Raw genomic sequence first — 25,132 nt, 5'->3', positions numbered from 1 at the left:
TTTTTACTGTGTCTGCATGGGTATATTGGTGAGAGGCAGGTAAGGTCTACATGTCAAACTGCCCAGGAAATGCCCACAGCACCTGGGTCAGTGCCCTGTCCATAGCATTGGCTCAGTAACCAGTCACCCAGAGAACAGCTGCATGAGCAGAGGCTGAAGGGCAGAGAGGGCTCTTTGCACAGCTGAGCAGGGAGCTGAGCACTTGCCATGATTTGAAAGGTGCTGAAAAAACTGCCTTGGCCCCTAAATCCAGGAGGTAAAATAGAGCACCTAAGAGTCTCACTTTATAAATATTTTATGTTTGGGCCCTGACTGCTGCTTAAAAAAAATAAAAATAAAAACCTAAATTTTTTATTGTGGTAAAATATAATAACATAAGATTTACCATTTTAACTGTGGTAAAATGGTAAATTTTACTTTCATATTACATATTTTGAAGCTTTTTTCTTTAAATAGGTTATCTTTTCTTCTAATAAATAGCAAGATAATTTATATAATTCTATAAAATTCAAAGTTGCCTTGTTTCCTCAAATTAAACACAAACTTAAAATTAACATGGAACACAGTAAGAGAAGAACTTTGAGATTGACAAGATTTGGCTTTGAATGAGGAGCCAAAAATTAAACTAAGACTCAAAGGAGCTAAAAATATTGTCTGAGGGCACTGAAAGTTGAGAATTACAGAGAGTGATTAGAAATAAAGAAGCTAAATAGATTAGATGGAAAATTGGAAAGAAGCTCCCATTTGTTGGTTTTGAGAGCAAATTAGGTCATAGAAGATTCTTCACTCAATCTTCCCAAGGAATTCATCAACACCCCTAATTTAGAGCAATTTTGGCACAGAAAAGTCATATTACGTGCCCAGGTTGAATAACGAGTAGAGCCTAAATCCAAACCCATATTGGTAGACTCCAGCATCTATGCTTGTTGAACTCTGCTCTATTGTCTTCTTACATGAAGATAAGATTGATGTCCTCTAAATAGAAAATGAGAATTGAGAGCGGTTTATTTTCAATATCAACTGACAGTTACCCCTCTGGACTCCTCTATTCTCACCTGTCCCATTCCTTATTCAGGTAACTGGACTCTGTGTATCCATATTTTCAGAAAAGAAATGACAACGCTTAAAGCTAAGAAAAAACGGAAGGTCTCTCTGGCTTTTGTGAATTAATATCTAGGATTTGAGGAAATAAATTGGGTTACCAAGAATAAAAAGAAAAAAAAACAACCTGCTTTCTTCCTACCCCAACCCTTAACACCAGTCTCTTCACTCAGACAAGTTGGACTGGTGGCAGGGAAAAGTATAGGGAGAAAGCAAGGATAACAAAGATGCACATCAAAAAGAACCCTCTGAGAAGGATTTGACTCTTCTTTCGGCTCTTCCAATTCAGGATTTTATACATTTCCGAAGTTCTTGGTGCTCCAACATGGAACAATGCAGGGAAAGAGCGCTGTGCTCACCGAGTGACATGGACAGAGCAGAAACCTGTGACCAACATGCTTTGTAGACATTGGAAAGGTGAGTCCAGATGACGCCACAAACTGCACAGAGAGGACCGTGCAGGACAGTGGATGTCTCCTTTGATACCAGAGTGGACAGATGACATTGGAGACCAGCTGAGATCCTGCCCCAAACCCAGAAGTTGAACAAGACCCAGAAAACAAAGGGAAAGAGAATCTCTAACATAATATTTCCTCCTAGACTTGGTAGATGGATATTTACAAGAGAAGTTAAGTTATAGAAAATGGTTATAGTTTGCCTATCTTTAACTAATAAATTATTTCTTTATATAATCTTTTAAAATGTAACTCACTATACTGAGAGTACTACAGATAACAGTGTCAGTTGTCAGCTGTGAGGTATCTAGTATACCAACACCGATATTCTGAGAGGAGGTTCTTACTTTCCATCTGCTGAGATACTAAAAGAGGCCTGCAGTTCTGTGAGCATGGGGAGTAAGGGCTGGGGTGGGATGGGGGGTTGGAGCTGGGGACTTATCTCATCATAAGGCTGATTAAAATGAACACATTCTCTAGTAGTTTAGGGAGAACTATAGAAAGGCAGTAAGTAGTCAAAAGGAAGAGGCAGAGCTGCATTGCTATAGCTCAAGGTATTAATTCCATTGTTTGGTTAGATTTCCCCCAGAACAGGTCTATGTGGATATAGTGGGGAAAGCTGGGGCATCATTATTCCAAATGTCACCTCTCCGGGCTCCCCCAGATAAATTCCTAATACCACCCATTTCCCAGCAGCACTTGTCCTAAGACTCTCTTAGCCTAATTAATCTTTCTTTGCCTAATGCTGACCTGGGCTGCAATTTAAAATTAGTAAGAATGGTATCACTATCCATAGGAGAACCCTTTCTTTCCCCCATCCACATTTAGCCCACTTTTGATAGAACTTTCCACAAATAGAAAAACTTTCCTTTTTTGTTTTAATGTCCCCTTAACAAGCCCTGGGTTCTGTTAATTTTTGACAGAAAATGACTTTTATCTTAACAATGGTGGACAACTAGAATTCTAATGAGCGTGCCTTTGGTGACTTGTGTTTATAAAATCACACATCACTTCCTCTTGTGACTGGTGCATCAAAATGACATAATTTAATGTGACAGCTCCAATTTTAAGAATGGCATTTTGCACTTCGCTTTCAAACTCTGATTCCAGTTGTCCGAGAAGCTGGCTGACCTCAGTGTAGCAGACGGGGGACTGTTAACAGGAGCCAACTTTAAATTACTGCTGAGTAGTTTAGCATATTTCTAGAATAATTCCTTTAAAAAGCAATTAATCATTTCAAAAAGGTCCTTGGTGAAGTGTTTTTGTCTTTTACAGATGGGGGACATTTTTATTGGAAACTGCTAATACATCTCTATTCACTAGGAGGTACTCACAATTTTACTGTTTTCATCATGGGTGAGGTTTTCTTTGGGGGGTCCCAAAATTTTAAGTAAGCAAGCTGAGATGTGCTCAACACAGATAATATGAATAGCAATGAAGAAAAGTACCCCTTAAGCAGCCAATGACTAGAAACATTTGTATTTCCTCCCTATTCTAAATAAAGAGTCATACCTGTGATGAGTCAGGAACAGACTGAGAAAAGTCACCAATAGAGAAGGAAATCCACGAACCTATCTCTTTAGCAAGGGTGTTTTGCAACTTCAAAATTATTTCAAGTTATCCTACTTCCTGAGGCCATAAAAGATAAGAATTAAAGGGAAGAAAAGTGAGAAGAAACTATAGAAATAACAAAAGACTTGATTTTAGAGAATTTCAACCTTGTTTTAAAAAAATGTTTGTGGTGTTTCAAGGAAGTTAATAAAAATTATGCTAATTCAAAAGTATCTTTCAAGATATTTTCCTAATTAAAAAAATAAGCCATATTGAAACCTCATTCTAACATGCTTTGGAAACTGATATCAAAAGCAGTCCACAAATTCAGTTCAAAGAATTTTATTAACCAAAGTGTGGGTCTCCATTTCAAGATTTTTTTTTTATTATTGTAAAAAATTTCAAATGTACAGAGAATAGTTAAATGAATCATTTCTGGCCCTGGCCGGTAGCTCAGTGGATAGAGCATCAGCCTGGCATACGGACATCCCAGGTTTGATATCTGGTCAGGGCACAGAAAGGAAGTAACCATCTGCTTCCCCACTTCTCCTGCTCTTCTCCCTCTTTTCCTGCGGTAGCCAGGGCTTGACTGGTTCTAGCATCACTCTGGGCACGGAGGATGGCTCCGGTGGTCTGAGCACATCAGCCTCAGGCCCTAAAAAAAATAGCTCAGTTTGAGCATAGGCCCCAGTTCGGGGGTGGCCAGGTGGATCCTTGTCAGGGAGCATGTAGGAGTCTGCCTCACTATCTCCCTCCTCTCATCTAAATAAAATTTTAAAAAAAAGAAAGAAAAGGAATCATTTATACCTCCACCACCACTATAAATGGCTTGAGAGTGCATTTTATGAAAACACTGCTATGTTTAAGATCAAGAGTACCCTAACTTTTCCTCAGATACTTCACAAATTTAAATCATTTGTACCAGAACTTTTTTAGGGTAACATTTGTTACTTGAAGTTGCAACAGTAAGAGAAATTCTCAGTTTTGTTGCTAAACAAAGTCTGATCTTACCTCTTTCTTCCTTTTATATTTCATTCCACCAAATCAACCCTTTTGAAATGGGTTTAAAGCAACACAGAAAGTCTTGGCTAGAAAAGCAATGCCTATTCTCAGCCAACATATGCCTTTCTCTGTGCCCAAACTCACTGTGACTACTTCAAGAGGGCCCCAGAAAATGTTCATTAAGTAGTATTTTTATTCTTAGAGGCTGGTATTCTTCACAGCCATGGAGACCTCAAAATTCTGCCTGCTCAGCCAGGCCATGCTACCCATAATAGTAGAAAATAACCCATTGGCAATGGTCTCTTCTTTTACTGATCAGAATAACCATAAGCCTACAGAATTATTTAAATATGAATGTAAAAATGATAGCACTTGCCAACTGAATATTGAGGAGTAAATATCTACAACATTTTTCTGCAAATAATGAAAAAACTTAGGATGTCAAGGTTGAATTGGAAATTGCAACTATATATACTGCTCACAAAAATTAAGGGATGTTTCAAAATGAATATGAATGTGTAGATATTCCAGTACTTTCAGCCTTTTGTATAGTACATTTTCACCAATGAAATAAAAGTTGGTTTTGCATCTCACTTGTATAATCAAACAACTTTCTTTGATTTGTCTTTTACTTTTCTGATGTTCTTGTTTAATAAAAAAATATCAAATGCTTGTTTTTTTTATTGTTTCACATTCATTTTGAAATATCCCCTAGTTTTTGTGAGCAGTACAGATGCCACTAAAACAAGTGTGCAGGATCATGTTTGACACCTGTAACTACTTCTGATACGTCCGAAAACCAAAGCCTATATGAGGTCAAATTGAAAAGGACATGAATTTAGGTTTTTGACGTAATCCATTCTATAAATGTTGCTTTCTTTAAAAAATATTTTTTATATATTTTATTTTTCTCTCTTTACAGAAAGCATTTTTTCCTCTTCTACTGATCACACAGTATGTAATTTATGCTGTAAGGCATCTTGAAAAACAATGCCTGTACCAGAAATATATTACCTTATAATTTGATAGAAATAGTTGGAGTTGCATATATGCTTTTATGATATTCTTCTTTTTTTTAATGCAGATTCCCAATCTGCCTACCAACTGAACTTCTTGGTCATGAAACATTACCTTCTCAGCATGTGGTGTGCCCATCAGCAGGAAAGTAGCACAGAAGAACAGACTCACTTTATTTATTCCATTCGTATTGCCTACAAAGCCATTTACTTAATGGATGAGTCTCATTAGCAGTCAAACCACAACATAAAGAATACAATGATGTGTTTCATAGGTTCATTAAAATAATATTTCCAAGGAGTCATTAGAAAAAAACAGTAAGTTGTCTGCAAATAAATGAGATGGAACCAACATGTTTTCAAGTAAGTTAAGAAACATGTTTACAAATACATTACAGCCATTAAAAGAGGAAGCATCAACTTAGTAAGTGCTGGGGGGTATAATGCATTTTACAGAAACAAAACTGTGTCACTTTCACATCAACATTTATTGTGTATAAAAATGGCTGAGGTACAAAAAAAGAGTGTCTTACAACTTACAAAGGAAAAATTATTTTACAGCCCTGAGATAAGTCTTTTGTTTGAAGCAAAATTTAAAACATTACATCCTGTTTTCAGATTACTTTTTTTGTATATACTTTTATATTATTTACCCCAAATCTGCCTACCCTTTCACATATAAAATAAAATTATAATAAGTAAACAAAATAAATAATCCTGCAAAGGCAGAATCTACACCAAGAAAATCGGTGTCTGTTTATACCCTCGCATTCAAAGTACAAAGTTCTGTAACACTCTATTCTTCAACCATGCCTCAGGGCTGGCAAATTTTGTTCAAGAAATGAATGGATGAAAGAATAAACGAACAAAACAATTATTCAAGGGTACCTTTTTGGTTAGGCTGTTAATTACTGTTGCTTAATCAATTTTTTGAGGCAGTATTTTCACATTTAAGCAAACAATAAACAGTTTTATATAGCATATTTCTAATAATGTTGAAAGCTTTTAACATAAAAGTGTCAAATTTTCACTAAGGTCAGAGAGTCTACATTAAAACCAAGGACTTCATAGGGATTCTTTTTTGAACTTTTTTTTCACAAAGAAAACTAACATGTACTAAACTATTAAAAAAAAGACTACAGTTATTCATTTGCTGTCATTGAAAGGACTTGGTTTTCCAGCTCTAAAATAGGCAAAGGAGGTCACACACAGTGTGAGTACACCCAGGACTTGGAATAAGTCATGAGCACACGACTGTAGCCCTGCGGTAGACAGCAGGGCTGGCCTCATGTAATTTTGCTGTGATCTCCCACTATGCATTCTACCTCGTCCACAGATGTGTGGCTTAGCCATTGGTCAATTGACTATGGACTATTAGCAAACTGACTAAGAAACAGGCTCAAAAAGCACTTGTGTATTTCTGTTTGTGCTCTCCCTACTGCTTTAGCATGCGTACATGCCTGAGCTATCCTGCTGGAGAATAAGAAATACTTGGAGTGGAGCTGAGTCACTCTAGACAAGGACAGCCTAGATGAGCCTAGGTCATCCTATAGCCAACCATTCCCAGACTTGTGAGTGAAAAGAGCCAAGTTCAGAGAGTTGCCTAGGTAACACTGGCTGATTCCAGATGTATAAACAATAAACACTTTATTGCAGGTGGCACTACTCAACATATACTCACACAGAAGGTTTTGTAGTAAGATTTACCCTCCCCAAAAGAGTAGCTAGATTTCAGACTTCATAAGGTCAAGCTAGCAATGTGTTTTATTAGAATAATTAATAAATCATTATCTGTTACCTATTTTTAAGAGAAAAGATAAATGAAGAGATATGTATGTAAGTCTCTGTGAGGCTAGTCAGTCCAGAAGAAAGCAACCCCCCCACACACACACATACACACAACATGGGAATCTGGCCTCTGGCTTTGACAACTAGTTTCCTTGGTCATCCTGCCAGTTAGTCACCTCCCCATCACTTATCTAAACATTCTGTTACTTAGTCATTAACCACCCAGAGGTCGTCAAACTTTTTATAAAAACCGCCCACTTTTGCAGTGCTGGTCAACCTAGTCCCTACTGCCCACTAGTGGGCCTTTCAGCTTTCATGGTGGGCGTAGCAGAGCAACCAAACAGAGCCGCTGGGGCTGCCCCTCCCCTCAGGGCAGACGCCACTGAGGGTCTCAGCCCGTCTGTACGCAGGTGGCTAAGTGAACTGCTTTATCCCATATTTGGCCTGGCTTCCCTCTTCGGATGACCGAACAGTCTCAATTTTGTGTTAGAAGCTAATTCAGCAAAATGTCACCTTTTGCATTCAACACACAATTTCTAATTGTTGACCTGTGCTCTAGTACTAAGAATGCTCCCTGATCTCAAGTTGTTTAGAATTTGTTGGACAGACAGAATAAGAGTGCATTACATAAAATAGTCATATCTTAATGCTTACCAAATGGACAAATTTGACAAATATGGATTTTTAAATGCCTTTTGGCATGCTTGCCTAAGAGAAAGAAAAATCAAAGCTCCCTACAATTAAGGAATTTAATACTATTTTAAATACACATAACTGGTAAGCATCATGTTTAAAGGGATTCACCACAAATCAAGTTTTTTTCTGGTGATACTAAAATCCAAAAATAAAATGTCTCTGGATAAACAGTTTGTTCATAAACTAAAGTCTTCATCAAATACAGCTTCTTGAGAGAAAGCACATGATTCAAAGATCAATTTATTTAAAACTTTATCACAACCTGAAATAATGTTTTCTAAAGAAATCAAATTGCTAAATGCAAAAAGTAAAGTGTTGCAAATCATATATTACTGCCATATTTAAGTATAATGTCATATATTCCCTTCTAGATTGTCAGCTCCCTAAGGATAAGATCTGGTTATGTTGACATCTGTTTTCTCAAGTATTTACAACTCCCCAATTCATTCTATGTGGCTGCAGCAGCTAAAACTAAGGCACTGGTAAGCAATCTGCTAAGACAACAGGAGAAAGTTATTATTGATGTGGTCTCTTACATATGAATTCCGTAATTAATGATTATGTTCTATAAAAATAAAGTTAATATATCATTACAGTACATACTCCCAAATCTATAACATGGGTGGAATGATCAAGGACCACAGTAAAAGTAACAATGCCAGCTGGAATTGTGTAAGCAAGGTCCTGGGAATGTCTATCCCTAATGCCTGAAAAAGTCAGGGCAGGTATAGTAAATGTGCCAAGGAGGCTGATTTATGTCAGGGTATTTGTGCACTTGGTTTCTGAGCAGTAGAGATTTCAGGAAACCCAACTAAAAAATTTGAGTCTTCTACTTAGCCCTAGCCAATTTTTCCATGCAGAAAGGTAGAGTCCCACGCTACTAGAGCTTCTGATGTTTAAAAACATAGAAACGTGTGTCAAAAATTTTATGTGTTATCTCCAAAATTTTATGTCAAAATTTTAAAAAATCATTGTGTAAAACAAATAAAACTTATGTTTAAGCCATTGTGTGCTCCAAAAAACAGTGTCCTTTTTGTTCCTGGTCAAGGAAGCTAAAAGGAAACAGAAGTGTCTCCTCCTCTTTGTTATCCTTTGTTTTATTACCCCAACAGAGGCACTTAAAGTGTGGGTAAAGAATATTGCTGCTCTCTTCAAACTGTTTATTTTTGGCCTTAGAAGAGATATGTGGTTGACAGGTTATATGCGTGGTCCTACCTGCTGGTGTTCATGCCTTTGGATAACCACCCCACCTCGTGCGAGGGAAGGACCTATGACTTGCTTCTAACCATAAAGGATGCCAAGGTGACACATGTTCCTTGCATGATTACTGTATGTTACATAAGTCTCTGTCTTGCTACTAGACTCTAGTCTTTCTTTCCCCTGTTGGCTTTGAAGAAGCATGCTGCTCTGAATCCTACAGCCACATGGAACTGAATTCTGTCAAGAACCGGAGGGAGTTCAAATGGACCCTTTCCTAGTCCTGGGTGGAGGAGACCGCAGCCCCACTTGAACCTGATCACAGCCCACTAAGGTCTGAAGCAGAAATCCATCAAACTCCACCTGAACTTCTGACCCACAAACACTGAGATGTTACATGTGTGTTGTTTTACACCACAAAGCTTGGCATAATTTGTGATACAGTAACAGGAAATGCACAAGGAATTTGCCCCAGAATGTCAATCAACAACCTTATTAGGCACATTGTTTGGATCAGCGGACATTAATCTTTCATAGTAAGACTTTCTCCATGAAGGAAGCAATGCCTTCAGGTACAAACTGATACAAGCTCCTTTTCTCACAGCAGACTAATAATCTCAACAGTTCTGTTATGCATTTCCTCAGCATGGCAGGTGACTATCTGTGCAGAAGAGAAGACAGGTGCTATTTTCTTACTTTGACATAGAACTTTGTCTAATGATAATGTAGCAGGAGTGGAGAAGAGCAGGGTCAGGGACATAGGGACTGTGGAGAAGCAGATTTTACCATCTAGCATTATCCTTTAAAGTTATATCATAAATACTTGTTATTACTATGGTTAAAAATAATGGATGAGCCAACTATATTATCTGTAATAAGCTGATGATAACAACAGGATGGGTGAGAATAGCAAGACAAAAATGTCTATAAAATTTTCATAATAGCCTGACCTGTGGTGGCGCAGTGGATAAAGCATCAACCTGGAAATGCTGAGATCGCTGGTTCGAAACCCTGGGCTTGCCTGGTCAAAGCACATATGGGAGTTGATGCTTCCAGCTCCTCCCCCCCCTTCTCTCTCTCTGTCTCTCCTCTCTCTCTCTCTCTGTCTCTCCCTCTCCTCTCTAAAATGAATTAAAAAAATTTTTCATAATACTACTCTTTTAAGCAGCATTTGAAAATCTAGAGAACTTAATATTACTCAGTTGGCAAGGAAACAGATCAGTCATCTTTATCATCCCCTGCTCACAATTTATTTCTTAACACAACAAAACCATGTACCACTCTGCAAACATCATGCATTTTCTTTCATTCTCTGCCCTAGCTCTGGCCTACTCTTAGGACCCCTAAAGATTTAATTAAGTAACCTTTACTCCAAGAATCCTTCCTTGATATCTGTCTCTCCACATTGCTCTATTGTATCCTGTTCAACCTCAATCATTTCACTTCTTGCCTTGTATTATGATTACCTCTTCAGGTGCTTGTCTGACCCACTGGAGTAATTACTATTTATGATCAGGAATCATGACTTTCCTTTCTGTATTTCCAGCATGCAAGAGAAAGCCTTGAACTAGTAGTTGTTCAATAAACACTAAGTAGAGAGTAAATAAACACTGTTACCCAATGGGGTACAAAAGCTAAGAGAAGCACTTTATAATGAGGCAATAATGGACTTGGAAAATGCAGGTAAAATATTCTGAGAGTTTTGAAACACTCAGTCTGTTAGCAGTGAGCCTGAGGCAGGGACCTTCAAAGGTGAAAGATTTAACTAGAACAATAGGAAACTAAGAATTTTACAACCCAGCACATGTTGAAACAGAAAGAAATATCATAGGTACATATTATACCCAGAAGTAAATTTTTTCATATCTTGCTTCAAGCAGTATACGTATGTTATTAACTTGTATCAAATACAAAGAATTATACTTTTCTGAAAGCATTTCTTCTTAGGTTCATCCTCAGCTAGTTTGATCAGCTAGCAACCAGGAAATAAGGAGTGCCCTCTAGTCAGAATGACCCTTCAACTCAGTGAAAGAGATAAGCTCTTTTACTTACACCTCCCTTGGAGATCAATTCTATAAAACCCAACTGTGGTTTGCCAGATAACCTTACTTTTCAGTCAAATAATTTTTATTTGTTCCGAGGCCAGTTCTGCACATTTATTTCAATGATTTAACAGGATAAATTTGAAATCATCCCTCCCAAAGTAACTTCAAGGTGATCTTAATGTTCTCCACCACTCCTGCTATGACTCCGTTAGAGACCACCTGCTCCTTCTGAAGTATAATGAAAATTCAGAGCCACTAAGAAACAGAATCACCTTTTCTCTCTCCACTCACCCCCTCCGTCAGCGCCTAATACCAAATAAACCAGGCTATTTGTGTTCTCACTGTTTTTCTACCCCTGTTCTGTCTCTGTCTCTGTGCCACTCTCTCTTTCTAGATGCCCAGGCCTTGTCAATAAAGACTAACTGTTGTATAATTATTTTGAGCTATCCACTGTACAGTTCAAGTTAAATACTTTTTATTTAACTATGAATGGAAAAGAGTCTACTGAAAAGGCCTCAGACTGAAAACTGACAAAGAGAGCCCATCCCCTTCCTCCAGAGAGAGCATGACCCACACCCGAGTGCCAGGCGCTTCCTCTACGCCTGGCACTGCCAGTCTCAGCCTGAGTTACTCTTTGTCCAAACAATTAGAAAACAAATGATTAAGCATGACAAATATTTGGCATAAAAGCTTTAATTAAAAAAAAGGAAGAAAATTTTTTTTTGTCTCAAGAACATGACATTTTGCAAATGAAAGCTGTAATACTAAAAGGATTTTAGTTATTATCATTAATTTGTAAAGTAAACTTTAGAAATGAGATGAGCAAAAAAAAGCATTTCGCATTAAAAGATATTTGAGCAGTTAAAAACAAATGAAAAAACAGGGCAACTTCATAAACAAAAATTCAAATTTAAATAAGACACTATATTGACTGTTCAAACTGCAAAGATTTTGAAAAGTTATAATAAGAAGTGTACAAAGAAATGGACAGTCATACAGTGATGATAAACCCAACAGTTTTTATAGAGAGAAATTTGGTAGCGTGCAGCAAAAGCCTTAACAAATTTTATACATTTACTTAACTATTCTACCTTATGGAACTTTAAGGAAACCATCAGATGCCCAGAGAATTATACATCATAATTTTTATATCATGCTGATGGTCTCAGGTAAACTAAATGTCTCATAGTAAAGAACTGGTCCTATCAAATACAGTTTATGGTACAGTGAATGACTATGTTATAAATAATAAAGTTTTATTATTGACATATATGTAACATGCTCACAACATATAAGTGGAGAAGAAATAGGTACCAAACATTATTTAAAATATAACTATGTTTATTTTTAAAAAGTATAAAAATGCATAGAAAAAATATGCATATTGAAATAGTATTGGTAGCAATCTGTGAAGGGCAGACTAATCAGTGTCTTGTTTTCTCTATATTTTTACTATGAAATTTTCCTACCTATGTAAAGTGTGGCCCCTCAGATCCACAAAAATAATCAAAATAGGATTGGAAGGCATAAATTTAACATACCCTGCTAAGTACAGACTCAGCTTTAGTAATAATCCTTAAGGTCTGACATAAGATGATTCTCTACAAAGCCCCAAACCAATCTAATCTCAATGGCTTTTCCTGCTATAGTCATCCATTAATGTGTTTCCACACAGAATATGAAGAAACAGAGAATGAACAGTTATCAGGAAAATAAAATCCAATACCAGTTAACTCACTTTTACCAAATTTAATTCAAACAATAGTTCTACATTGAAGAGCAAAGTTTCATGTCATTTAGCATTAATGAGAAGATTAGCTCATTGAGAGAATATGAAAAACAATTCTAAATTAAAGACAATTCATTCAATCTTATTTGTTTTTGTTTTTCCTATGACAGAGAGAGAGAGAGAGAGAGACAGATAGGGACAGACAGATAGGGACAGACAGGTAGGGAGAGAGATGAGAAGCATCAATCCCTTGTTGCAGCTCCTAAGCTGTTCATTGATTGTTTTCTCATATGTGCCTTGACGAGGGGTGGGGGGGCTACAGCAGAGCAAGTGACCCCTTGCTCAAGCCAGCAACCTTGGGCTTCAAGCCAGTGACATTTGGGCTCAAGCCAGCAACAATGGGGTCACATCTATGATTCCATGCTCAAGCCAGTGACCCTGCGCTCAAGCCTGATGAGCCCATGCTCAAGCCAGCAACCTTGGAGTTTCGAACCTGGGTCCCCTGCCTTCTAGTCCGATGCTCCATCCACTGCACCACTGCCTGGTCAGGCAGCAATCTTATTTGTAGATGTCAACAGGCATAGGTTCCCCCAATGTAATCAGGGCCAACCGTTTTTACCTGACTCTGTTTAACTCTGCTAAATACACACCTATGTCAATATTATAAAAGAACCAGAAATTTTCTTTGGTATTTCGTTAGTGACTACAAAAGTGGATTCAATTTTGATGACAGTATCAGCAAGGTAATGACAGATGGCTTGATGGTCCCTTTCAGTTCTAGGAGTCTGTGATTGGTAATCCTTAAATATATCCACTGAATATATGTTTTAATTATAAATCACCAATCTGTTGACTAGGACTTTAAAGAATCATAAATCTTTTTAATCTGAAATGAATTAGATTCTCTACATTTGTTAATAATTCAGCTTAACAAAATAATGGTAGATTATATAGTCATTTTGTGTGTCACATGAAACATACACAGAAGCAATGATTATTTGTTCTCAAAGGACTTCGTTAAAATATTGACTCACTATATAATAATGAAATAAAGTGTTTATACTAATTATCTAAAATCAAGTTTCACTTCTCAATTTATCAGCTTTCCATTTTATTCTATAAATTCTTAGCTCTCAGAGAGTCATAAAATTATTACTGTCATCAACAGGAAGATGGTTTTAGTGGTGCAGATGGCTGTCCTTTTATTGGCCAACCTAATGGCTTGTTCTTATCTAATCTGTCATCTGTTATTTAGTTGTCATTACAAACTTTTGGGTTTCATATCAATTTTGCATGTTTACTAAACAGATGGCTTTATTAAAAGAAGAAAATAAAGCAAGAAAATGCCATTAAATGATAAAAAAAAAAAAAAAAATTTCAGAGGCTACATACACTTTTGTCAAAATGAAATTTAAAAATTAAAAAAGGAAATTAAAAGCCAAAGTGAAATAGATTTTAAAACTCAATGGACATGCGGCCCTGGCCGATTGGCTCAGCGGTAGAGCGTCGGCCTGGTGTGCGGGGGGACCCGGGTTCGATTCCCGGCCAGGGCACATAGGAGAAGCGTCCATTTGCTTCTCTACGCCCCCCCCCCTCCTTTCTCTCTGTCTCTCTCTTCCCCTCCTGCAGCCAAGGCTCCATTGGAGCAAAGATGGCCCGGGCGCTGGGGATGGCTCCTTGGCCTCTGCCCCAGGTGCTAGAGTGGCTCTGGTCGCAGCAAAAGCGATGCCCCGGAGGGGCAGAGCATCGCCCCCTGGTGGGCGTGCCGGGTGGATCCCGGTCGGGCGCATGCGGGAGTTTGTCTGTCTCTCCCCGTTTCCAGCTTCAGAAAAATACAAAAAAAAACAAACAAAAAAAAACCCTCAATGGACATGCAAAGAATCAGTATCAGCTGTCTACAAGTAGCATGACTGCTATGGAAATACAAACAGGTTTTTCTTCCAATTTTTATCATGAAAATTTTTTAAAATCTACCGTGGCAAAGAAGACAAATGTCAACCGATATAAACCATTGATTCAGAAGCTCTTTCTGTTGTAATTCATAGGTATGCCTTCTTTGTCTGTTTGCAATCTTTTTTAGAGGACAGATAATTAGATAAATACCTTCATTTAGTGAAAATTGTTCCTTATTTTTGTCATTCTTAAGGTGCCTTTATTCAATCATTGGGTTATTATCAAACTGACACCCAAATGTAAGAAGCATAATGGTAAATTTAAATGGCTTCCAATCAATGAAATTAGAGTTCAGAAAATAGTAGGTGGCACTGTACCACGGAACAGTGCTGTTCATGCTGCAGTAAAGAAAGCATTTGATGCTTATAAGAAACAAAAATATTATTGTGAAATAATCTTACATTATACTTTTGACAGTATATTAAGACTGTGTGTGTGAGGGATAGTTCATCAACAAATAGGCTTTGCTTCATCAGTCCTTAATAATGCTACCAACATTGTAGAGCAGTGCTCTCTGATGTGTGTGTATGAAAATATTCCAGAAGGTGTTCCCCAGTTTCATGACAACTACATCTTCCATTGCTGGATGGAACAAGTTCAACTCTTGATTTCTTCTCGCCCATGTAATGGATCCTTAGCAGTAATAAAATTGACAATGAGGAAGATAGTGAAGACTTATTCTTTATGTTCTTTATACAAAATAGAAGAACTTAAGACAGCAAGCCCATTTTTTTCAAAAAAGACAATGACACAGTTTCTAAAATTCCTTATCTGGTAACCAGAGTAAAATACAAAGATATTTTAAAAATAGCTAGCCATCATGCCCTATGAAGGTGTTTAGAGGATTTGGCTTAGGTTTTCGGCTCAAACTCATCAGGCAGAAAACACATGTTTGATGTTAAATGTGTGCCTGGAGCTGGGCCAGATGCGTCTAAATCAATCTCAAGTAACTGGTGAAAGCAGTCCTAATTCAGCAAATGAAGCTCTTAAACACAGCAACATGGTGAAAACTCACACTGTGGAGGAAAGTCATATAACACAAACTGTGGGTGTGGTTTCTTTCCCTTTAGGTTGTCTGTTCCATGATAGGGTTTGATTTGTCCAAAACACTTTGCAGACATTGTCAAGTGATTTAAAAACTTGGTCTGCTTCACATGATCAGGTCTACTGAAGGCCAGCACCTGCTAAGATCACCTTTACGAGTCCCAACTTATTAGAGCAACCATTTATCAACAAAATTTTACATACTATTTAAGGATCAATTTGCATAAGCTCTCACTCAAAGCCAGAATGATCAGCACAACCTGACAATATTCTATGTATGTATAGTTAGTTATATTATTCTCTGGAGTATATAGTTTCACATTGATATACATTTTACTATGTACAAAAAGCTTTGAATTATGGTCTGTTGTTGATTTTCACAAGTGAATAACACAATCTTCATAGTCCTTGGATAAGATTACTTCTCAGGATGCTTGTAACATTCTGTGCCTTCTCTATAAGGTTGAGATGAGGAATGAAGAGGAGAAGGTATACATAGCCTCATGAACCTTTAATAACGGCCAGTCAAATCCCACACAAAAGCAAACCACTACAACAATGTATGTCAGAAGTTCAACCACAATGACAGCAATAAACAACAGAGCCTAGGTAAGCTCCCAGCTTCCCCGGTAGCTTCTTCAACTTCCTCATTTTGGGTAACTTTAGAAATCGAAATGGAAAGATACTTTTTCATTTGTCCAACTGTAGGCGATGGTTAGAGAAGCAAGGTGGGTGACAGATAAACGTTCGCTGGGAAGAAATGTTCGCTGAAGCAAAGGAAAGAGACGGGGATCCAAAATTCCGCTTGCTCAGGAAAAAAGACTTATTGTTGACCTGGAGACAGTCCAGGCAGGACATAGAAAGAAGGGAGGAGAGGGGGTTAGGGTGTTTGTACCTCCTGTTCTTCCCTTGAAAGTCAGCTGTCCCTGGCTTCCTTAAGGCAGGCTCCTATTCCACATGTCTATTCATTGTGATTTCATCACAGCTCTCTCCTCTTGTCCATTTAGAATTTAGATCAAGGAATGGTAATAGTTCCACTATTACTAATCCCAGTTTTCCCAACATATTCTGTGGCTCCCCTAAATCCAGCCCACAACTTTGTAAATAGTGCCATTATAATTAACTTGTCAACTTATCCTGAATTGAATATGCCACCTGTTTCTTGCTGAGATCCTGATTGACAGCCTTCAAAAGAATGCTTTTGGTTCAGAGGCACTGTACCACCTCTTCTGCAAACATGCCATGCTTTCCTACAGCTCTGTGCCTGTACACTCTGTGCTGATTCTAACTGGAAGACCTTCCCACTCTTTTTGTTGGGGAATTCCTACTCATTCTCTATGACTTCATAAGGCAGCTCTTTTAATCAAAACTCTTTGTATCCCATCATGGACAGAATTGGAAGCTCCTTATGCCATATGCTATGAACATCTACAACATTGACAACACATTATATCGCATACTTGTGGGGAATGGCCAAGTCTCAACATCTACCACTACATTGAGACTTGGCCAGTAGATAAAAATAAATGTGCACTCAGTGACTGAATGACTACATTGCTGTGTTACATGTATTTATTCAGTTCTACCCATCGAATCAACTGTTACTGCCAATCCACTTAGCGAAATGGGAGACTACACATCTCTAACTAGTATGAAATGCTAAGAGTTTTCAAATTGGGAACTTTCTAAAAAACAAAATCCAGCATATATTTAAGATTTTTTAATTTAAAAAGAAAGGACATGGGGAGGCAAATAAGATATGCTTTAAATCTAAGCTTGCAGGTTACTTCTTTCTTTTAATAACCTAATTTACTGGAAAAGGAAGGTACATGTATATCTTAGAAAAATTAAAGTTATTTTTCTCCAGTAGTTCATCAGTTACTGAGCTTTTAATTCCAACAGAGTTCAACTTTGTAAGACAGATCTTAATGCCATATATATGGCATTAAAATTAAAATAATTGATTTGAACTCACCCAAATAGCCTAATGAGTCATTAAAACAACTTACTTTTCTGTTAATGAGTCATTAAAACAACTTACTTTTCTGTTAAGTAATAATATTTTCTTCCCTCACACATGATTCATTTCTCAGCTAGTTACTCCCAAAGAAGACTGCATTATCATCACGGACCCCTTCTCTTCTTAGAACTTAGGAGGTCATCTCTTGCAGAGCAAAATATTTAACACTTACTCATGCAGACTTCTAAAGATTTAATATCTTTTTTTTACTCTTATGATCTATTATTATAATATGGTTGCTCAGAAAGTCAACTTCTAGGAGAGGATATTAAGATGATTTGACTTCGGTATTCAGAAACCTTAGCTTGTTCTCAATTACCATCATTGAGGAACATGCTTCTTCCTCTCAGGAAAAATGTATAATGATAAACCACTGCTGATTAACAGCTTAGGTCATGCTGCATGCAACATTCACAGATGCTAATGCCTCTTTGAAGGGTGTTTAGCATTTACAAATCATTTGCCTCCACTTAATGACCAAAACATTGGTGTTCTAAGTAAAACACAGACAATAATATGTCAACTTGTGGAGACATGCTGTGAAAACATGCAGAGTTAGGATAACAATTAGAGATAGTGAGGCTCCCTAGGGCAAAAGCCCTGAGAAAACTGGGTCCAGGGGCCTCTCTGACCCCATACTGGAAACAGTGTGTACTGGAAACAGCAATACAGCAGAATAAGATTTAGCAACAAGAAATACTTAGGCTCTCAGAACAGAGATTAGGAGTCAGCATGTCCCTTGTCCTTTAATTCATCCCCTGAAAACTTCTTTCTGCTTCCTTGAGTTAGTTGTACTTGCTAGTAAGTATCTGAGTAAAGTTGTGGACAGAGCTTCATCCTTCAATCTGCTGACCAGGTTTGCTGCATCCTCTCAGTACCTTGGCGCATTTCTTCTGGTATCCAAATAGTTTTTGGCACCACAACAAGTGGTGCCCTGTGTGAGGAACAGGAACCAAATGACAGGTTTGCTACTCCGAGTAATCATTATCACTGCAACAACAACTAGGCACTTGCCAATGAATGGATATTGCTCTCCATTATTTATTTCAGGTCCTGAAAATAAGTCCTTGAGAAACAATACAAGTCACTCTCCTGTACAGTTTTAAATGTTTGTAATAGGAGGAAGGGGCTACCTTAAGCTAACATACCCTATGCTAAGCACTTTTCATATGATATCTTACTTCATTCCACAGCCACTTTTGGAGACAAAGTCAGGAAGGCCAAGGGACTTGCCAAAGGTCAGTTATGTAGCTGAGTCTCTGACACTGATCTCATGTTCTTGCTGTTACATCATGCTGACTACTCACACAAGCAGAGGCAACACATACACCAGGTGAAAATACCCACATGCTAGGAACAGCTCGTCATTCCTCTTTTCCCCCTTCAATTAGCCCTTTGATGAGAGTGAGGGAGAAGAAAAGGAGAAATTTCTGTATTAGTCTATTATCACTGATTCTCATCACTAGCGAACTCTTCTGCAGAATGAACTCAATCTTCCCCTAACAATGCTAAATGCTAGTAGACCCTGACCTGGCCCCTTTGTTACATTCTCGGAGGATCATTGTCCTTAATGGGTACCATCAATTCTTTTCAATTAAGTCAGGCCCTATTCCTGCCTAGACATTCAGCTCCCAGACAAATGACTTCAATTATCCAGGGTCTGTTTCTCAATCAGTATCCAGTTCCCTGCAAAAAACAAAACAAAAAAAAACAAAAAACAAAAAAAAAAACAAAAAAACCATAAAAAACAAGCCAGCTAATGTTCCTCAATGTCCCTCCAGAGTACTTTTTGAGAAGAATTCAAAGAAGATTCCATTTTAGTAAATTGTCCAGGGAATAAATTGTTTCTGTCAGAGGAAAAATTTGTTAATCTGCTCCTTTGTAAAGACACTAGAAATTGCAAGCAAACCCTTATCCTAAAAAAAAAAAAAAAAAAAAAAAAAAAAAAAAAAAAAAAAAACCAAGAAAAAACCATGAGAGGTAGGAAAAATCCAAACCAAATAATAAAACAACAAACTTGTTCCACTGTATTCTTAATCAAAAAGTATTTGATGAATTTAAAACACTTGAAACATTTATGACCAAAGTTACCTTGACTTATTATGCAAAGTCATAGTTAACAATTTAAATTATTTCATGCTTGTTTTAAAAAAAATTAATCTTTTTAAATAATTGAGATAAAAGTTACATGCAATGAAATAGACTCTATAATGGATATGATTGACAAATGTATACAGATATAAAACCAAGACCCTAATGAAATGATAGTATATTTCCATCACCCTAGAAAGCTCTCTAGTGTCCCCTTCTTTTTTTTTTAATTTTTAATTTTTTTTATTTTTTTTATTTTATTCATTTTAGAGAGGAGAGAGAGAGGGAGAGAGAGAGACAGAGAGGAGAGAGAGATAGGGGGGAGGAGCTGGAAGCATCAACTCCCATATGTGCCTTGACCAGGCAAGCCCAGGGTTTTGAACCGGCGACCTCAGCATTTCCAGGTCGACGTTTTATCCACTGCGCCACCACAGGTCAGGCTAGTGTCCCCTTCTAGTCAAGCTCCATTACATAATATCCATAATCATTTGCTGATCTGACTTCTATCATCATTAATAAGTTTTGTCTGTTCTTGAAATTAATATAAATGCAACCATATAATATGTGCTCTTTTGTGTCTGGGTTCTTTCTAAGGTTAAAGATTTATCCATGATTTTTCATTTATCGGTAGTTACACTTTCCATGGCTGAATAGTGCTCCATAGTACGAATGAATTCCCAAAATTTTGTTTTTATTATTCTCTTGAAGGACTTTTTAATTATTTACAGTTAAGAGCTTTTATGAATAATGTTACTATGAACATTTGTGTAGAAATATTTTTCTGGATATATGGTTTTCATTTTTCTCAGGTAAAGACCAGGGAGACCAGTGTTGCTGCATAATAAGGTCTATTTTGAACTTTGCAAAAAACTGAGACTATTTTCCAATCATCTTCTATCATTTTATATTCAATTAGCAATGTGTAAGAGTTCCTCTTATTCTGTATCCTCAGTCATCCAAGACTTCTGAATTATGATTGTTCAAATGGGTATAAAGAGGTATTTTTTTTTTTTACATTTTCATGATAACTAAAGATATTGAACATCTTTTAATGGGATCATTTGTCATATACAAATATGTAGACATACAATATGTGGGTAACGTCTGTTGAAATCTTTTGCTCTTAGTGTAAATTGCATTATTTGTTACTAAAATGCAGGATTTTGATGATAATATATATATATTTTTTTCAGTTTAGATATATATGTGTAAGTATTTTCCTCCAGACAGTAGCTTGCCTTTTCATTTTCTTAACTGAGTCTTTTAATGAGCAGAAGGTTTTAATTTTAATAAAGTGTAATTTGGTCAGAGTAATGGCACGGTAGGAAGCGATACCGATAAATCTCCCCCAAAACTCAACAAGATCTTCAACCAGAAACAGAAAAATCTATCCTTGGAGCCTCCAGATGTTTCGCAATACATCCGAAGGTATGGTCGAGTGAAAAATTGGCTAAATATATAATCAAACCCCGAAGGAAATAGTGAGTAAGAAATGCTCCACCTTCCTCACTAACCTAAACAGGGTGGCTTTCACTGGGAACTGAGAATATAGAAACTAAGGCGGGCAAAGGGGGTGAGTAGATCCAGGCCGTGGCATAAACGGCCGAACCAGGCTGTGGCACGGAGATCAAAGCAGAGGAAAGACTGTTCCTGTGGCAACCCGGGCAATACAAGCTAACACTCGCGCCAAACTCAGACAAAGAAAGACAAGTGGGGCAGCCATTTTCCCCAATCCCCTGGTCGGCGCGCGCAGATAGTGGGCGAGAGATTCCTTCCAAAGCCTTGGGAGTGGGCACCTGTGTTGTCCCACAGAGGAGCAGAGTCCGAGGCCTTTGTGTGGGCCAAAAGCGGAATGTCCGGGCCACCCCAGCACCCTGAAAAAGCCGCGCACAGGGAGGGGGCGAGAGCCAATTCCAAAGTTGGAACTTTTCCGTGTGGGTGGGGGTTTCACTCAGAGGGTAAGGCGGCTGGCCTGATATCCTGGTCGGCAGCATGGAGAGTGGGCAATAGATTCCTCCCAGCACCTCAGGAGTGGGCACCCGTGTTATCCCACAGAGGGGCAGAGTCAGGGGCCTTTGTGTGGGCCAAAAGCGGAATCTCAAGGCCACCCCAGTGCCCTGATAAAGCCGCGCATGGGGAGGAAGCAAGAGCCAATTCCAACACTGGAACTTTTCTGTGAGGGCGGGGGTTTCACACAGAGTGTGAGACTTCCGGCCTGATATCCTGGTCTGCGCACAGATAGTGGGCGAGAGATTCCTCCAAGTGCCTCGGCAATGGGTGCCCGCCCATGTTACTGGACAGAGTGGCAGAGCCAGAGGTCTTTGAGTGGGCGGAAACCCCGCCTGATTATGCTAGCAGCTCTGACTGACTGAGCCTTACTCAGAGCCCTGTGCTGAGTGGGAACAGAGTGGGGAGTTGCCAGCTCTTTGAGCCTCTTACTATCCAGGCAGAGGCAGCAGAAACCCCATAGCTGGATTATCAGGCTACTAATTGAGGAAGGAAAGACCAGGAGAGAGGCTCCAGGAACAAGGACTCTCTCACTGGCCAAGCCTATAAATGCTAATGAGCCTCGGCTGCCAATAAGACTAAAGCACAGTACATGACATCACCATAGAGACTTATCAACTGCAAACCTCTACCTGAGCATGCCAAAGGGGCAGAACCCAGGGTACAGAGTCACCAACCAGGAAGAGGGAGAGAAAAGAAAAAGCAAGAAGATAATCTCGGACGTCACGGAAATGGCGCCGTGAGCAGCGCGTCCGACAGATCTCCCCAAAATCACAACAAATTTATCAACTAGAAACAGGAAAATTTATCCTTGGAGCATTCCGGAGTTCCACAAAAACTGAAAGCGAAAGGACTGTTATCATTTGAATCTGAGAGACGAGGGTGTGGAGGAAGCTACCGCAGGGACGTTCATTCAAGCCGCGAGGAAGTGCGCCTGTGGTGAGTCAGCCCACACTCGGGAGCCGCGAGCAGCAGCCGCGAGCAGCAGCCGCGAGCAGCCGCAGGCGCGCGCCCGGTTCGGTTGCAGAGCGAGCACCGCCCACACTCCGGAGCGGCGAGCAGCCGCTGGCGCGCCCGGTCCAGTTGCAGAGCGAGCACCGCTAACATTCCCAGCGGCCCGCGCACTGCGAGTGAGAGTCGCCAGCCACCGGTGCCCGGAGCACCCCATTCGCGCGTGTACCCTGGGCATTCCACGCGCCCAGAGCGCCCTGCTGGCCCGCACATCCAGGGTGCCCCATCATCCTGCGCCCAGTGCGCCCCAGCCGCCAGCAGCGGGGGGAGCGGGAGAGGCCCCAGGGCGGTATTCCCTACTTGGGAGATTCTCTCCGTGGGCGGGGCACCTCACCCAGCCATTCAAGCTAACAATCAAGCATTGGGGGAGGGGCGCGCGCAGACAGCCTGAAATACCTTTGGGAGCACAGCTGCGACCCAATCACTGAAATTAGCTTAACCCGTGAAATCTGCGCACCCTCGGTTCTAATTGATAAGATCTCTCTCAGTTCAGCGATCCAAGACAAGAGGAGTGATATTTTTTAGTGCCTCTCGCTAAAGGGGCGGGGGCAACTTCTGATTGATAGAGCCTCCATATTCAGGGATAAACGCTAACAAGAAGGACTTGGCAGATAATAAGATCTATACTACACTAGTCGCAAGCAGAGACTAGTGCCTCTTCTTCCCAGCCGAAACAGGGTGGAAAGCCTGGGTTGAGAGGTCCAACTGAATGCTAGGCGCTGAACAGTCACCTTGACAACAATTGACTCCCACCCCCGCCTGATTACACTGGAGGCCCTGACTGCCAGAGCCTTTCCCAAAGCCTTGCACTGAGTGGGGATAGAGTGGGGATTTCCCAGCTCTTTGAGCCTCTTACTCCCCAGGCAGAAGCAGTTGCAGCCTTATAGCTGGATCACCAGGCTGCTAATTCAGGAAGGGGGTACTAGGAGAGAGAATCCAGGAAAGCAAACCCTCTCATTGTTGGACCCTGCAAACGCCAACAAGCCTTGACTACCAGCAAGACTAAAGCCAATTATATGACATTGCCATAGAATCCCATCAACTGCAAATCCCTACCTAAGTGTGACACAGGGGCAGAGCCTGGGGTAGAGTCACTGACCAGGAAGAGGGAGAGAAAAGAAAAAGGAAGAAGTTAACATCTCAAAATCAAGAAAAATCCACAGACTTTACAACTTGTTCCACTAATTTTTTTTGTTGTTGTTGTTGTTGTTTGTTTCTTCTACCTTATTGCCTTTATTTCCTCCACCTCGGTCCTTCTATTCTCTGCCCATCTTATGCTTCCCTTTTCTTGAACTACACTACCCATAAGTGTTACATTTTATTTCTCTTCTTCATCCTCACCCTCCTTTACGGTTATACTCCAAAACACTTAACTCTCACTCTCTCCTCTTTTGTTTTATTTTGTTTTGCTTTATCTTGTTTTTTTCTCTTCCTTCTTTATTTCTTCCTTCGTTTTTCTCTTTTTCTTATTTTTTCCTTTTATTCGTTTTTTCTTTTCTCATTTTACTTTCATCCCATTTAATCCTCAATCACGAACAAATTAGTTAATTTGGGACTCAAGGCTTTTTTTGGCTTTATTTTTCTTTTTTGCTTTTGTTTTTGTTTTTTTCTTGTTTGTTTCTTTTTGTGGCATTTTGGGTCCTCCCAACCCAAGGTCTCCATTGTATTTAGTCTTCGCTCCACTTAATACAACAGATTTTTACTTATCATTTTTATTTTTTTCTTCTTTATTATTCTTTTTTTTGTCCTTTTTTCTGGTTCCCTCTTATCCCTCTCATTATATCTCTTAGTTGACCATCACTCACAAGCAAATCATCTTATGCTTGTCTAAGATTTTCTTCCTATTTTTTTTTTTTTTGCATTTAGTAGGTACCTACTCCCCTTTTTTTGCCCCTTGAACTCTTCACCCCAAATCAAGCCCTCCATTATATGCATGATATTTCCCTGAGGAGGGGAGAGGAGGGAAAGAGAAGAAAAAAAAAGGGGGGGGAAATAATAAATTATTACTGTTTTTTTTTGTGGGGTGTTTTACCTTTTTTTTTTTTTTTTTACTTTTTACTCTTTATTAATTCTAATTAGTGCTATCAACAAGACCACCCTCAGATGCCAATAAGAAAGAGGAAATCGAATATTATGGATACAAAAGAAAGAGAGGTAACACAAATAGATGTGGAAAAATCTATGGAGAAAAGACTTAACATATTGGAAGCCTTGGAGCTAAATGACAGAGAATTTAAAATAGAAATCTTAAAAATACTCAGAAATATAAATGAAAACACAGAAAGGCAATATAGGGAGATCAGAAAACAACTCAATGAACACAAAGAATATATTACCAAGGAAATTCAAACTATAAAAACAAATCAAACAGAAATTAAAAACTCAATTCATGAGCTGAAAAACGAGGTAACAAGCTTAGCTAGGAG

At 38.9% G+C, this 25,132-nt stretch overlaps 1 protein-coding gene and 1 pseudogene across 1 annotated transcript in view; one reads left to right on the top strand and one right to left on the bottom strand.

Annotated features, from left to right (window-relative positions):
- LOC136382416 (inositol-3-phosphate synthase 1-like) overlaps positions 1-5,357 on the top strand; it is a 28,778-nt pseudogene extending 23,421 nt beyond the window's left edge.
- The window catches only part of FHIT (fragile histidine triad diadenosine triphosphatase), a 1,908,162-nt gene that overhangs the window by 756,037 nt on the left and 1,126,993 nt on the right, over positions 1-25,132 (bottom strand). The gene's annotated exons all lie outside the window — the stretch shown is intronic.

This window comes from Saccopteryx leptura, chromosome 10, assembly GCF_036850995.1.
Source record: "Saccopteryx leptura isolate mSacLep1 chromosome 10, mSacLep1_pri_phased_curated, whole genome shotgun sequence".
NCBI classification, from domain to species: Eukaryota; Metazoa; Chordata; class Mammalia; order Chiroptera; family Emballonuridae; genus Saccopteryx; species Saccopteryx leptura.
Note: the sequence above shows the minus strand (reverse complement) of the source record. Positions and strands in the feature narration are given on the sequence as shown.